This window comes from Bactrocera tryoni, chromosome 3 (assembly GCF_016617805.1).
Source record: "Bactrocera tryoni isolate S06 chromosome 3, CSIRO_BtryS06_freeze2, whole genome shotgun sequence".
Classification (NCBI taxonomy): domain Eukaryota; kingdom Metazoa; phylum Arthropoda; class Insecta; order Diptera; family Tephritidae; genus Bactrocera; species Bactrocera tryoni.
The window spans coordinates 50,113,840-50,129,591 of NC_052501.1; the positions used below are offsets into that span (position 1 = coordinate 50,113,840).

Below are 15,752 nucleotides of genomic sequence, written 5' to 3' on the forward strand. Positions count from 1 at the left end.
GCTGTGTCACTTATTCCTTACCTCGGGTGGGGCGTGATAAGTGATAGGCACTGCTATTTTTTTTCAAATATTTATTTTTATACTCTCGCAACAATGTTGCTAACGAGAGTATTATAGTTTTGTTCACATAACGGTTGTTTGTAAGTCCTAAAACTAAAAGAGTCAGATATAGGGTTATATATACCAAAGTGATCAGGGCGACGAGTAGAGTCGAAATCCGGATGTCTGTCTGTCCGTCCGTCTGTCCGTCCGTCCGTGCAAGCTGTAACTTGAGTAAAAATTGAGATATCATGATGAAACTTGGTACACGTATTCCTTGGCTTCATAAGAAGGCTAAGTTCGAAGATGGGCAAAATCGGCCCCCTGCCACGCCCACAAAATGGCGGAAACCGAAAACATATAAACTGTCATAACTAAGCCATAAATAAAGATATTAAAGTGAAATTTGACACAAGGGATCGCATTAGGGAGGAGCATATTCGGACGCAATTGTTTTGGAAAAGTGGGCGTGGCCCCGCCCCCTACTAAGTTTTTTGTACATATCTCGGAAACTACTATAGCTATGTCAACCAAAGTTTACAGAGTCGTTTTCTTCAGGTATTTCTATATACAGTTCAAAAATGGAAGAAATCGGATAATAACCACGCCCACCTCCCTTACAAAGGTTATGTTCAAAATCACTAAAAGTGCGTTAACCGACTAACAAAAAACGTCAGAAACACTAAATTTTACGGAAGAAGTGGCAGAAGGAAGCTGCACCCAGCCTTTTTTTAAAAATTGAAAATGCCAAGAACCATATCTCAGGAGCTACTAGACCGATTTCAATGAAATTCAGTATATAATATTTTCTTAACACCCTGATGATATGTACGAAATATGGGTGAAATCGGTTCACAACCACGCCTTCTTCCAATATAAAGCTATTTTGAATTCCATCTGATGCCTTCTCTGTATAATATATACATTAGGAACCAATGATGATAGCGGAATACAACTTTACAAAAATACGGTATTTGAAAAATATGTAAATGACGTATAATGAAATCTCGATTATCACTTTACCGTGCGAGAGTATAAAATGTTCGGTGGCACCCGAACTTAGCCCTTCCTTACTTGTTATGTTTTCTTTTACCCCTTACCACTGGTGGGGGGAAGTAAAATATATAAATAAAAATAATCTTTTCTGTGGAGATTGTATTTCAAATCTGATTTTATTTTTGTTGAGCAGCTCCTTTTATACAACATTCTTAACCTATGTTTATACTCTCGCAACAATGTTGCTAAGGAGAGTATTATAGTTTTGTTCACATAACGGTTGTTTGTAAGTCCTAAAACTAAAAGAGTCAGATATAGGGTTATGTATACCAAAGTGATCAGGGTGACGAGTAGAGTCGAAATCCGGATGTCTGTCTGTCCGTCCGTCCGTCTGTCCGTCCGTCTGTCCGTCCGTCCGTGCAAGCTGTAACTTGAGTAAAAATTGAGATATCGTGATGAAACTTGGTACACGTATTCCTTGGCTCCATAAGAAGGTTAAGTTCGAAGATGGGCAAAATCGGCCTACTGCCACGCCCACAAAATGGCGGAAACCGAAAACCTATAAAGTGTCATAACTAAGCCATAAATAAAGATATTAAAGTGAAATTTGACACAAGGGATCGCATTAGGGAGGAGCATATTCGGACGCAATTGTTTTGGAAAAGTGGCCGTGGCCCCGCCCCCTACTAAGTTTTTTGTACATATCTCGGAAACTACTATAGCTATGTCAACTAAAGTCTACAAAGTCGTTGTCTTCAGGCATTTCCATATACAGTTCAAAAATGGAAGAAATCGGATAATAACCACGCCCACCTCCCATACAAAGGTTATGTTCAAATCACTAAAAGTGCGTTAACCGACTAACAAAAAACGTCAGAAACACTAAATTTTACGGAAGAAGTGGCAGAAGGAAGCTGCACCCAGCCTTTTTTTAAAAATTGAAAATGGGCGTGGCCTCGCCCACTTATGGACCAAAAACCATATCTCAGGAACTACTAGACCGATTTCAATGAAATTCGGTATATAATCGGTTCACAACCACGCCTTCTTCCAATATAACGCTATTTTGAATTCCATCTGATGCCTCTTCTGAATAATACGAGTGTATACATTAGGAACCAATGATGATAGCGGAATAAAACTTTACAAAAATACGGTATTTGAAAAATATGTAAATGACGTATAATGAAATCTCGATTATCACTTTATTGTGCGAGAGTATAAAATGTTCGGTGACACCCGAACTTAGCCCTTCCTTACTTGTTTTAAATTAATTATCAGACCAACACATAACACATAATAAGTGCTTTGGTCTTATCTAAAAGTACACGCATTATTTTATCAGCAAATGCATTTGTTTACATTTGCTAATGTGCATCTATTGCATTTCTATTTGTTTGTTTATATAAGTATGTATGTGTGTGTGTGACTAAGGCACTTAAAGATTTATGATGAAGAATACAATAACCAGCATAAGGGTTGTTTTTCTGTATTGAATTCTTATCACATAGTTTTCTTTTATTTGCATTTCAACTGATAGTGGACTGTATATTATTGTTCAAGTAATTTGAACAGGTTAATATTTTGATTTTAGTAAGCATCACAATTCCCGCTAGTGGCATATTCGAAACGGTGTCATTCATTCACAGCTGGCAAATATTGGCTCACATTTCTTAATTCAGCAGAAATATAGTTCTGGGTTACAGTTTCTGACTCCAAGAATAGATTTTAAACACACGTGTGTGGGTGAGGAATTTCACTGTATTTGTTTTTAATTTCTTTCGCGAACTTCATAGAAGTCACCGCCAGAACTTCTTGCCAGTAGCCACAACGAATAAAATCAAGCCGGTAACTTAAAAATCTGGTTTAAACTAAATACTTAGTGCCAGCTGACGCTATAGTTTACATACTTATGCCAGCGGCTGCAAATATTTCTGACAACGAGCAGCAGTTTTGCAAGCAGGCAGCAATTGTTCTTGCAACAAACAACAGTAATGAACTAAACTACCAATTACATATGTAAGTGCAACTTATAGCTAGCCAAATATACAAAAAAGCTTACAAGAAACTTTAGCAGCGAATACACTTCTTTCTCGAACAAAAGTAGTTAAAGCGTCTAGACTGTAAGGGAGACGAGCTACGAGAATTTCAAAACCGAGTGGAGTTGAACAAATTTAAATCGAGCAAAAGCAAATGGCCGATGCGTGAAGGGGTTAAATTTAGGAGTATCTATCAATTACTATGAAGTCATATTAATGAAAATCGAGAAAAAATGTCTTTCTATATCCTAAACAGTTAATTTTTTTTCTTATGATTGTAAATAATTGATACAATACTTCTTATTTTTAATTAAAATATCAACGAAAATTCCATACATTTCTTTACCTCGCGAAAGTTTAAAAAGTTTAGTTACATCCTAACATGGCCTTTCCTTACTCGTTTTGGGTGAAACAAGTTTTTAGGCTAAAGATAAAATGTAGATGTCGATCAGAAATTTTGTACACTTCATTTTCTTCACAAAAAGGTTCTTATTCAAGACCGCCGATATCGGACTACTATAACATATGGCTGCATTACAAACAGCTCAAATAATCGAAATCAAGGACTTCTACGGAAAATTTTTTTGAACGAGTCAACATTACAACAATACATATCCGAAGGAATTGTTCAGATCAGACTATATATACATATATGTATATCATACAATCTGATGGACCAATATGAAGATTTTGTAAGGAAAATTAAATATGTGAAGGGAAAATTTCGGTCATAGAATTATCACTGTGTCAATTTTGGTATTTGAAGTAATAGACCCAAACTGTAAAATGATACGCAGATATTTAGGAACTCCGTACGAATGTGTTTTGATAGAGTTGCCACGTTTTCTTGCTTAAAACACATTATTTTATATGTCCCTGCTAACTGTTAATTTTATTAATGAAACTACTATAATCGCACAATTTATATTTAAAGTAGGAATAATCGAAAAATTTAGTAATTTAGGCACATAACTACCATGTAAGTCTATGCCCAATACTACTACTATCGCATTTCTATATATAACGAGACATTTGCGATACTAAATACACATATGTAGAAACTTTCAGTCACTTGTGGAGGTAATAGTGTTTTCAAATTAAGGAGAAAATGTCACATAAATTATAATTAAAATACTTAAGATGACAGTGGTGTAACACCCTATGCTGGCAGACAGGCGGACGAGAATCACTCTCAGTGGCACTAAAGAGTGTCATTTAAACCAACTACATGACCTACATATATAGAAATTAATGTGGCATATGTATTTATGCACAGTGAGCTGTTGGCTATGCAGACTTGTGCAACAATTGATTTTCATTGCAAGCAACAACAAGAATTGTTGCGCCGACTGCTGAAAAAAGCGTTTAATTTGAATTGTTACTAAATCCTTAAGCTTGCTCTCCTCCTTGAATGCCATTCAATGCCTATGTCTCGTCCACCCTTCTATCTCTCTGTACTCTGAATTTGATTGCCCACAGTACTTCATCTGCTTTAGCTTATCTTAAGCGTTTTGTGGTTTAGATTGCTGTGGCATTGAGACGGGCTTTTCTTGTGCACATCCATACAAATAGATCTGTCGCTTGGTAAAACGCTCGCTAGACTCTAACTTTAAAGGTTATCAAATAATCTTGCTACATTATTTAACTACGGTCTGAGACATACTTTTGGTTTCGACAGTGAATTTCTGCATTCAAGTCTGAATACTTTGGCAATTTCTGCTGCGTCGTCTTCTTTTGTTCTCGAATTTATTAAGAAATTGCATAATAAATTCCTGTCGAAAAGCGTAAAGTTATAAATAACAGTCACCATATTGCCACAAAGCGAAGCTTTATTGAGATTTTAGAACTGCTGACGTGTATATCAATATTAGTGGCACAGGTCGTACCCCACAGTTGAATGCCATACATTCAAATCGGCTTTATGACCGCATTATATAAAAGCACTTTGTTGTCTAGGCTTAGTTTAGAATTTTCATTTAAAAGCCAATTTAAATATGCAGCTCTAATCTTCATACATGTTATTTTACTAGAGATGTGTTTTCTCCACGTGAGCCTTCTATTTAGGTGAATACCATGATATGTTATTTCGTTCGACTGGGGTAATAAAATATTGTTCATTTTTACTGCCGGGCACATCTTTGGTCTTAGCGAAAATGTAATATGATTCCGCTTCTGTTCATTCATGTTTATACGCCAGGTCGCTAGCCACTCTTCGACAGAACTTAAATGATTCGCTAATATTCGTGATTCTAAAATGTGGCATTTGTTACGGCTCACTATAGCTGTGTCACCCGCAAAAGTTGAAGTTAATATATTATTGGAAGATCTGCTGTATGTATGATGTATAGTGTTGGGCCTAACACACTGCCCTGGGGTACACCAGCCCTTATCTGTCGTTCATCAGATATAAAATCTCCCACTTTCACCATAAATTTTCTATTTTTTAAGTAAGACTCCAAGGTTTTATACAATTCTAAAGGTAGAATTTTTTTAATCTTATATAAAAGACCTTCGTGCCACACCTTATCAAAACATCTAGAAATATTGCTGAACAGTACTCCCTGTGCTCAAATGCTTTCCTTATCTCGTTAGTAATTCTATTTACTTGCTCTATTGTGCCATGTTTCGCACGAAATCCGAATTGATGCATTGCATTATTCTATCAAGATAATCTGCGACTTTTTCCATGAAATTGGATAGTGTCCGAAACTAAGAATTGCATTGAAGAGCAAAGAGAGCACCTCTACAGCAATAATTGGTAACTCGATTAGCATTTTTGGGGAAATATTATCATGGTCCGGCGCCTTTTTTGGATTAAGTTCTTTGATGATACCAATAATTTCAGAAGGTGAAGTCTTAAGAGAGGCGAGCGACTCTTTAGCTGTGTTGGGTGAGATTGACAGACTAAAGTTGTTCTTTGGCAAATTGGGTTGAAATACCTTTTCTAGGTGATTTGCAAAGCAATTAGCCTTTTCCTCGTCACTTTTAGCCCAATTTCCACCCAAGTCTCGTATTACCATTATTGGAGTCAGTTGGTGGCTTCATGGACTTTCGGGCTTTCCAAAGGAAATTTTTCTTGTTTGAATTTGGACACAGCTTCTTTATATACATTTCGGTGTTCAATTCTTTCTCAAGCTATTTGACTTGAAGTGATGTGAAAGTATTTTGAAAATTATATTCTCCAGGTGCTTAAGTGAGAAAATGTATTACAAGGCCAATGTATATGTGATTCAAAGTGTGCTTGTGGAAGATAAATGTTAACATAAAATAAGCATAGTGAAGAAATATACATAGCTTGTTAGAGATCCAAAAAAAGTATTCCAATTCATAAAAGAGCAATCTCAATGCAAACATGAGATTTTTCTCAGATATCCAAATTAAAAAAATATGCTCTGTTTATAAATTTTTGACTCTATACTGTATTTGTAAAACATTCCTCTCTTGAAGTACCAATTTTTCGAAAATTCCATCCGTTCCTTACGAGTAAAAATTATAAAAATGTATAAGCTCTACCGTGTAAGGAAAGTTATGTACGATGATTGAAAATTGAGAATATTCTTACAAAAAATATATTGTCACCAGTTTCATCAAAATATTCCACAGTTTTCGGTTTCTATATATTAGAGCTCTTAGTATTCGACTAATCGATTAACCGGACAGGATTCGAATAATAATATTCGGTTAACAGTATCCGGAGTCGTAAGTCGACGACTATTCGATTAACCGCTCATTTTGTAAAAAAACGTCAACGTATATAAGTTAATGGAAACTTTATTTACGCGCACAATAGGCATTTTAACAAATTTAAAATAAATAAAAATCAAAGGCTGCTTGGATTTTAGACAATTTTCATTTATTCAAATACTCGCAGCAACTATTCGAATAATCGTAGTCGAACGACTAAATTAATCTGTTAGTATTCATACGAAAGGTTAAGACCCGGATATCCGAATAATCAGTTTTCAGGATATTCAAATAATTTTAAGAGAGCTACTATATGTACTGTATACATATTCATCACATCAAGTGCTAATTGAGCCCGATAGGGCTGCACTCCTACCTACCTATACATATTCATACTATTTTTTTAATATTTTAGTTTAAAAAAAATTTTCATCCTCCACATACATATTTACAGTCATGGCAATACATTCGGCTTATTCAATATTACTCAAACGCCCTGTTTTACTCAACATATTTATGTTTATTTATTCAGTACATTTTTGATTCGCTTTAACCAAGGAATCTACTTTCCATGCATTTTTTTTTTAAGTATTGAATTTGTACCATTGGAAACGGTATACCAGAGAACCAAGATTCCAAAGTTTCAAAATGTATTCACAAGTATTTTAAATACTAGGTTTACTTCAAAATATCTGCACTCAATCCAGTGGCTTAATCTGAAACTTTCGGTCTATGTATCTAGTTTAAAAGTCAATATTTAAATTAAATTGAACCGGATGAGTTTATATCTACTTTTGTAGCAAGTATTTTAACTCTAGGGAACTTGATTATTATGGGAAAACTGCAAACTTTAGTTTCTCTTAGCGGGATGTTTTTCTTTCATCCCACAGTTCATTTTTTAATTTCAGATTTTAACATTTTAATAAGTGCGACGTCTATAGAAAGCACGAAGGAAGTAATTCGTTGGGATAAAGAAAAATTAAATCAGGAACCAAAAGCAAAAATATCAAGATGTACGTATTGAAAATAATACTATATATATACAATTTTTCAGATAATGCTTTGATTGGTCTTCGAGAATATGTGTAAATGATCGAGGTCTTAATATGGTCAGAAATTGTTACATGACAGGAAATGTATGAGTATACCTGAACCACATCCTATTGGCCGGGGGCTTTCATGATCAAAAGAAATTTAAAAGTTTTATCAACTTTTAATAAAAACATCACTCATCAGAATGGGTACCATTTTGCCATAGAATATTAAGCAAGCATGCAAAAACAACAAAATAAAGTGAAAAAAGCTAACCAACAACACTAACACTACCTTGACAATGCAAACTGGTCGATTTCATAGACCAAAAATAAAAAAATAAAAGTTTGAAATTTACCACTGTTTATATCAAGGCTATTTCTTTAAACAGCAATAAAACTAACGGTAAATACATTTTTGGTCTATCCCATTCGTAGGGGCTTCGAAAAGCAAGAGAAGTGAGACAATAGAAACGCACGGACTGTGCAATAAAAAATAGCTTAAAAATTAGCTCTTATAATAAATTAAATTGCGATATAAAATCGTGTTTAATCACCATAAATCGAAATGAGTATTGATAATAAAGGTATATGTTATATAACAAAGTAGTTTTTATGTAATAATATGTTGTTTTATTATTTTAAAATAATTGTTTTATAAGTACCCTTTTGAATGGTATGTTTTTCCTTATACATCGATTTAAGGTATACAAAAAGTTGTGATCCCTGTCTCGCCCTTAGATGAAACAAATTTGTTTATATTAGATAAAGTTTTCTAAGTCTATGCTTTTGATTTCAGCTGCAACTTTCTTTGTTATTCATGTTATTCTACCAGGCAAGCGATTTTTGTGAGTTATTTTTAAAATTTTTTGTATTTACGTGTACGTACATATATTCGTGCATATTTTATTGTTTTTTATGTTTTATTTTCACCATACACAAATACACATATTTGAGCTTTGGTTTTCATTTTATCATTTTCTCACTTTTATCAAATGTTTGTTTTATACGTACTTTTATTTAGGCATATCATATCGGTGTGAACTTTCACGCCTATATCTTTTTGAATTTTGGTGTTTAGAAAATGTGTGGAGAAATATCACTTATCACCGAAGCAAAATTAATTAAGCTTCAATATATACTTATTAGAAGCTTAACTTTTAAAAAGTTTCAAAGGAAAAACAGTTATCCTGAGCCAATAAAGGTCTCAGAATCTGATGTTGAAGTTGAGAAAAAAAAATTATTGGACCACATTACGTCAGAAATGTAATTAATGAACGGAATGAGTCCTCTAAATACCTATTATCAATAAGAATATGTGGCTTTGATGGCAATTCTGGTCAGAGCGAATATAAGCAGAAATTTGAAAACAATAATTTGGAAGACAATAATTTATTATTTAATAAAATCCCAAAATGATGAAGAGCACAAACTGAAAAACTGCAGGCCGACCTTTGTCCACCCGCTATTGCCGTCTTCTTCGAATTCAATTTCAAAAGAAATTAGTTTAATAAACCCTCAATGCACTAGATTTGCGCTAGTTCCTGCAAAGGAATTAACTTAAAAATATTTCTTCCTTTGTCAGTCCGTAAAATTTTAATTCACGCTCCTGATGTTATTCACTATGCACCACTTTCAATTGTAGAGCTCTCATAAGAATCTGCTGAGTCAAGCAATAAGGACGTTAAGATGTATCGACTCCATCATGCATGAAAGAACTAACGCATCGCTACAAATCAGGACTTGCTAAACCGATTGCTTTTGAGCTTAGATCCTTTCATCACCAGTCATTGAAACTATCACGCAAAAGTAAATCAATTTTATTAAAATCAGTTTTTGATTTAGTTGAATAATATTAAAAAAAAAGTATTTTTTCCGTTATACAATTTTTTAATTTAATATAATTAATTAAAATTTGTTACCATCGGGGGGTGGCAGAGGGGGAAACGGGAGAGGGAGATTTTAAAAAGCTTTGGCAAAAGTTTCACTTTTATATATGCAGTGGAAATATTCTTGGCCGCTGATTCCATACAAGACCGACTACTATGCAATGGCGCAATTGTAGCCAGATACGACACTTGCCAAAGTCAACACAAACAATAATAAGCGAAATGGCACTTATAGAAACAATAAAAATGGCAATACATGCAGCACAAAGTAATTTATTTCGCAATTTGCACATACTCATGATCGAACGTCTTGTTTATTCTCATCAACGCATACAAATTGTGGCAATTTCACGGCGTGTACGTAACATTTTGCCGTCATTCGAATGTTAGATGACTTTATGTGGCAAAGGCGTTGTTCTATCAATTATTGTTGCTAATATGTGGATATGCACCACAGTAGTGATGCAAACACAGATGTTCCTATATAAAAGAAACTACATATATACATATGTACATATGAACACGCATGTACCAAAATTATATTTATAAACAAGTTGTTCGAAAATGGTGAGACTTTTGTAGAGATTTCTATGTAAAGTAAAATATGTGATTGCCTAGTGTATTGAAAGTGTTTTTCCTCACCTCTTTGTGGAGCACTTTTGACTATGGCTAATACAAAATATATATTCCATTCAATAATTCACTCACTTACGCATGCAACAACTCAATAATTTCTCTGCGGCAATGACTTTTACCCGTATCCAGTTAAAGTCATTGCGTTTCAACTTCGTAATGGCTGACCAGCGTTGCGGCAGGACCTACATCCATGCATTTTCAACTGCATTCCCATCTACATTTGCCTTTTGTCTTTGCAGGCATTGATGTGCCATTGCTGATTGTCTCGTCTACTACCGTTAACCCTTCGTTCATTTGCCTCTCCCTCTGTTGCGCTTTATTGTTGTTTTTGTGCTATATGTGCTATTTTCTATTTACCATCTGCCAAATGCCGTTTACCATATTCTGAAATTTAGTTCGACGCACAAACCTCGCTTGACGTGTGCCATGCTATGTATGTACATATGGGTGTATATATGTATATATATTCGTGCATGTGTATTTATGTGCTTCGGTAGACGTGCATAATTGAGCTGTATTGTTTGGCTGAGGAAATCTGCTTCTGTTTCACACTCGAACATACAGAAGTTTTCATATATGAATTCGTAAATAGTGTTAAGTAAAAAATAGTAAATTTTGATTTTCGTAATCGGCCTAAAAATATCTTTAAGGAAATTCCGTTAGTTCCACAGAATGGATAAGGCAGAAGAAAATGGGTCTGGTAGTGAACGAGGGCAAGACGAAATATCTCCTCTCATCAAACAAACAGTCGTCGCTCTCGCTACTTTGCTCCCACGTCACTGTTGACAGTCATAACTTCGAAGGCGTAGATAATTTCGATTATCTTGGAACCAGTATTAACAGCAATAACAATGTCAGCCTCGAAATCCGCGGAATAACCTTTGCCAACAGATGCCACTTGCAACTATGTAGACAATTGAGAAGTAAAGTCCTCTCGCGATGAATAACAACAATACTCTATAAGTCACTCATTATTCCCGTCCTGCTATATGGTGCAGAGCCATGGATGATAACAATAGTTGATGAATTGGTTTTCAAGGGATCTTCTTTATTCAATTTCGAAACTTCAAATTCCATTCATCCACAGATTTATTCTAGACTTCTTTTCAATCCTTTTTCAGCGTAAACAACATTACGTTCCTTTGAAACGTCTCAATATAGTGCACTAAAAAAATATTGCTCAACAACTGCCCGCATTTTTATCAAAAAACGGACGGTTAACTCGATATTATGACCTGAAACTGTTTGAAGTATGTATATTTCATATTGTAGCAACCGCAATAATATTATGGAGTTAACGTTTTTTTGTCGAATATGAATATAAATAAGCCGATGATAACACTCATCAGAATTTGCAGTAACCTTAGTTATACTTCGCAAAAACTCGTATCGCTTTTCAATGAGTGTCCATGAGACCAGTCTGCCGGCATATCTATACGGAAACTATCATATCATAAGATCACAAATATCACTTCTGTTGGTAACAATCAATATAATCCTTTCTATCTCTTTCCATTTTTTTAGATTTTCCCAGTCATAATATAAAATCTATCGGATTTGGTTGTTTAGAACATTTTGATATACAAAATACATATCGTCACCAGAAATGCAAAAGTACGTATCATCAAAAAATTCGAAATTGAATGTCTTATTGATTATGATTCACTACTTCAAATTGCATTCACAATATTACATATGTCCAACATTTTTAGGTTCTGCCCTCAGATATAAACCAGTTTTAACCAATATTAAATTTTTTTTCACTCGTGTTCCATATTATTTCGTTTTTTATTCATGCCACTGTAAAATTCCGAAAATGTTGTTACGTTATTTTGCATTTCAGGTGACGAAATGTAATCTTGTTCCATAAATAAAGAAGTTAATACTTACCAATAATGCTAAACAGAAATTTGCCCAGCCCACAAGATGTGTCAATAAGTGGCGAATGCACATCGCGACCATCGTAAACGGCAAGCCAATCCTAGGGGCAGTGCTCCTTGCCGGAACCAATTGGTCGTATTGGACAAGACATGACGTTCTCACACCTGCAAAGCAAAAGAAAAATGGAAAAGAAGAAGCGATAAGAAAAACAGTAAAAGTAAGCTTAGAAGTGAAGTTGGCAAAAAGTTTGGATCCATAAGTACATATAATATATCTACATATACCAACCAAGGTGGGCGGGTTACTGGCACAAAAAATATGCATTTACTATTGACGAAGAGAGTGCGGCAGTTACGCTCTCACCACTTTGGGAAATTGGCGTAAAATAGTGGTTGTGGGTACAATAAGGATAAAGCGTGTTTAAAGGCTATTATATTTATAAATATTGAATTCTGATAATGGTATTAAAGAGTTGTAACTGAACACTAACATTAGAAAAACAGAAGGCAGCTTAGGCTTTGTTAAGAGGCGTCAATCCCTGTCTAAGCAGACTCTGAGGAATATAATCTTCAATGAAATACTTGTCACCTTTTTGTTTATAATTCTGCGTCAAAATAATGTAGTATATGATAACTTCAAAAATTTTTCCACCTATTTACCAAGTTTTGAATCATAAAAATTATTCATATAAGTACTAGTAGATATAAAAATTCTAAAATTCAATCAAAAATTCTGAAGCGAAATATCAGTTTTTTTAACTCAGTAGGCTTTATGTTTCCTCAAATTTCTGATTTAGCGTTATAAAAAATCATTCTCACAAAGAAAAGTAAAGACATTAACGGATATAAATACACAAATATTTTGTGTGTAAAGAGTTCAAAAAATCATGCCATCGCTGAGTAAAATCTTCACAAAATCCAAATAGATAAAACAGTGAAAGAATAGGGTGCATAAATAATTAATTTAAACGTATACACATTAATTGCATACAAGTATATTAGGGTGTCCGTTATTTACCAAGTTGGCTATTTCCACTTGGGTATCGTCAAAATCGTTTCTTTTTGACCTAAAAACAATTTTGGAAACAAAGAAACAATTTTTCGATGCCGTTTAACCCTGCCTAAATAAGGATACTTTTCCCATTTAATTAACATGGGAGAAATCCTATTTAGCAAATAATTCTTATTTCGTACATTATACATACTTGTTAACTTACCAACAATGCTCAATTCTGCTTCTATTATGATCCCTTTAGACGGAGGAATTTTCATATTGGCGCAAAAAATTTATTACATAACCTTTTAAAGGGTCAAAATTTATTTGTATTGATTATTCTAATTATTTGCTTAAACTACTTACTAATTAATTTTTATTCTGAATTTCATTTAAAGTTTCTTGTTTTTTTGCTTCTGGAAGTCACACAGTGATTCTATGAAGGAATTATAGTTCAAATTGAAGTACGATAATATGGTTATTACTCGTACCAACACAAAATAAATAAAAGAAGAAAGTCGTTAAAGTGAATAAAAAACAACAAATTAATTTTTTACTTATTGTATATTCTGGTTGTTGTGGTTCTTTTGACAGCAATATTCCATTTTTGGTACAATTCTTAATTCACGTTATAATACTGAATTTTTAATTGTTAAGTTGATATGACTAGTGCAATGAATAGAAAGTGTAAAAATTGATTTGGTATACAGCTAAAAAATATCTTTCTAACCTCGAGAGCTCCAATCTATTGAAAATTAAGAACTTTCATCATGAGTTTAGTAAAATATTTAAGAAAACGAATGTTTTTATTGGAGAATCTTACGGATGATATAAATGGTAATAAATTACCTACTAATAAACAAGTTTTAAGGTTACTATTTTATTATACTAACAATATCAAAACAACAGTGTACGATGGATGTAAAATAGCTATTGAAAAGTTAAAAAAAATTTTGGATATTTGCTGGTATTTTTATATTAGATGACAAACGATGTATTAAAAAATTAGAAAAATTGCATGAAGAATACAGAAATCTACATAAGAATGCAGGTGTGTCATCAAACCAACAAAAAGTTTTCAACCAAATTAGAAGGTTTATTTAACATAGCTCACGGTAGAGTTTTTGATAATCGATCAACGATCAGAAAGACAATTTCATTTGAATTTTTCGGGCAATCAAGGAGGAAATGTAATTGAATTATCTGGTAATATCAATAAAATATTAGTCAATTAATAAATGAAACGTTTATAAAATACTTGAATTTATATATATGGTATTTCAGAGAAACAGGATGATGATCGCCCTACTGAAGTCCATCGAAGTGTTAACCTCTGAAAACATCGAAGCAGCATCGTGTAATGTAGAACACCAGTTAAATGATTCTGAATTATCAAGAGACAATTCAGGTATTAGACTTGAACTCAATCATTACCTTGATTTATCTATTGAGTGTATTAGTTTAACAATAAAACATAATTGATTTTCTTTCAGAAAACCATTTGCCGTTGAGTTTGACAAGCGCGGGTGGAGCAACGTCTAGTGGGGAAGCATTAACTTTTTCTTCACCCCTAAGTCAACGATCAGAATTTGAACTAGGTGGAAGATATTATAATCGGAAGGATATGAGAGGAACTATTAATATTATGACAGAGAGCGTTGTCTCTTATAGAAATTCTGTCCGTATTATATCTGCAATATCTGAAGCATTAGAATTTGATACCAATAATCTAATTTTGAATAAGACATCATTTAATGAACAGCGAAAAAAAAAGCTTTAGAAATTAAAAAATTATTTGGTGACGTCCAGCTTACTCCAGTTGTTCTTCATTGGGATGGTAAGCTTATACCAGATACTGTTTCGTGTAAGCAAGTTGATCGCGTACATATTTTAATTAGTAATAATGGGCTGAAAAACTCTTGAGCGTACCTGCTTTACTTAACGGAAAAGGAAAAACTCAAGCTGAAAAAATTTATAGTGTTCTTAATAATTTGAACTTAACCGAATCTATCAAGGCACTGTTTTGCGATACAACCGCTTCTAATCTAGGTTGCAATGATGGAGCGTAGTATTATTACTACTACTACTACTACTGGACCAAACGTCCCTTTGTTTGAAAAGTTTCAGACTTCTTGGAATACAATAGATAAAAATAAATTCAAAGATGGATTAGAGGGAAATAAAATTCATAAAAAATTTATTAACCAAGTTGACGAAATTGATCGAAACATCAAAAATTTATTAGATACGGTTTTACCCCGCGACGATTACAAAGAACTTCTTGAATTGTCCCAAGTATTTCTTGGCACTGTCGATCATCAAAGTATTAATTTTTATAAACCTGGAGCTTTCCATTACGCTCGCTGGATGTCGAAAGCCCTTTACTCATTAAAAATTTACGTTTTTCGAAATGCTTTTGAACTATCACCATAAGAAGAAAAAAGTTTATTAAACGTTTGTTTATTCGTGGTATTTATATATGTGAGATTTTGGTATACTGCACCTCTTGCTACAGCGGCTCCGAACCAAGATTTGCAATTTTTTAAAGCTGTTTATGCTTATAG

General features: G+C 33.6%; 1 pseudogene; it reads right to left on the minus strand.

Annotated features, from left to right (window-relative positions):
- LOC120770656 overlaps positions 1–15,752 on the minus strand; it is a 117,391-nt pseudogene that overhangs the window by 11,772 nt on the left and 89,867 nt on the right.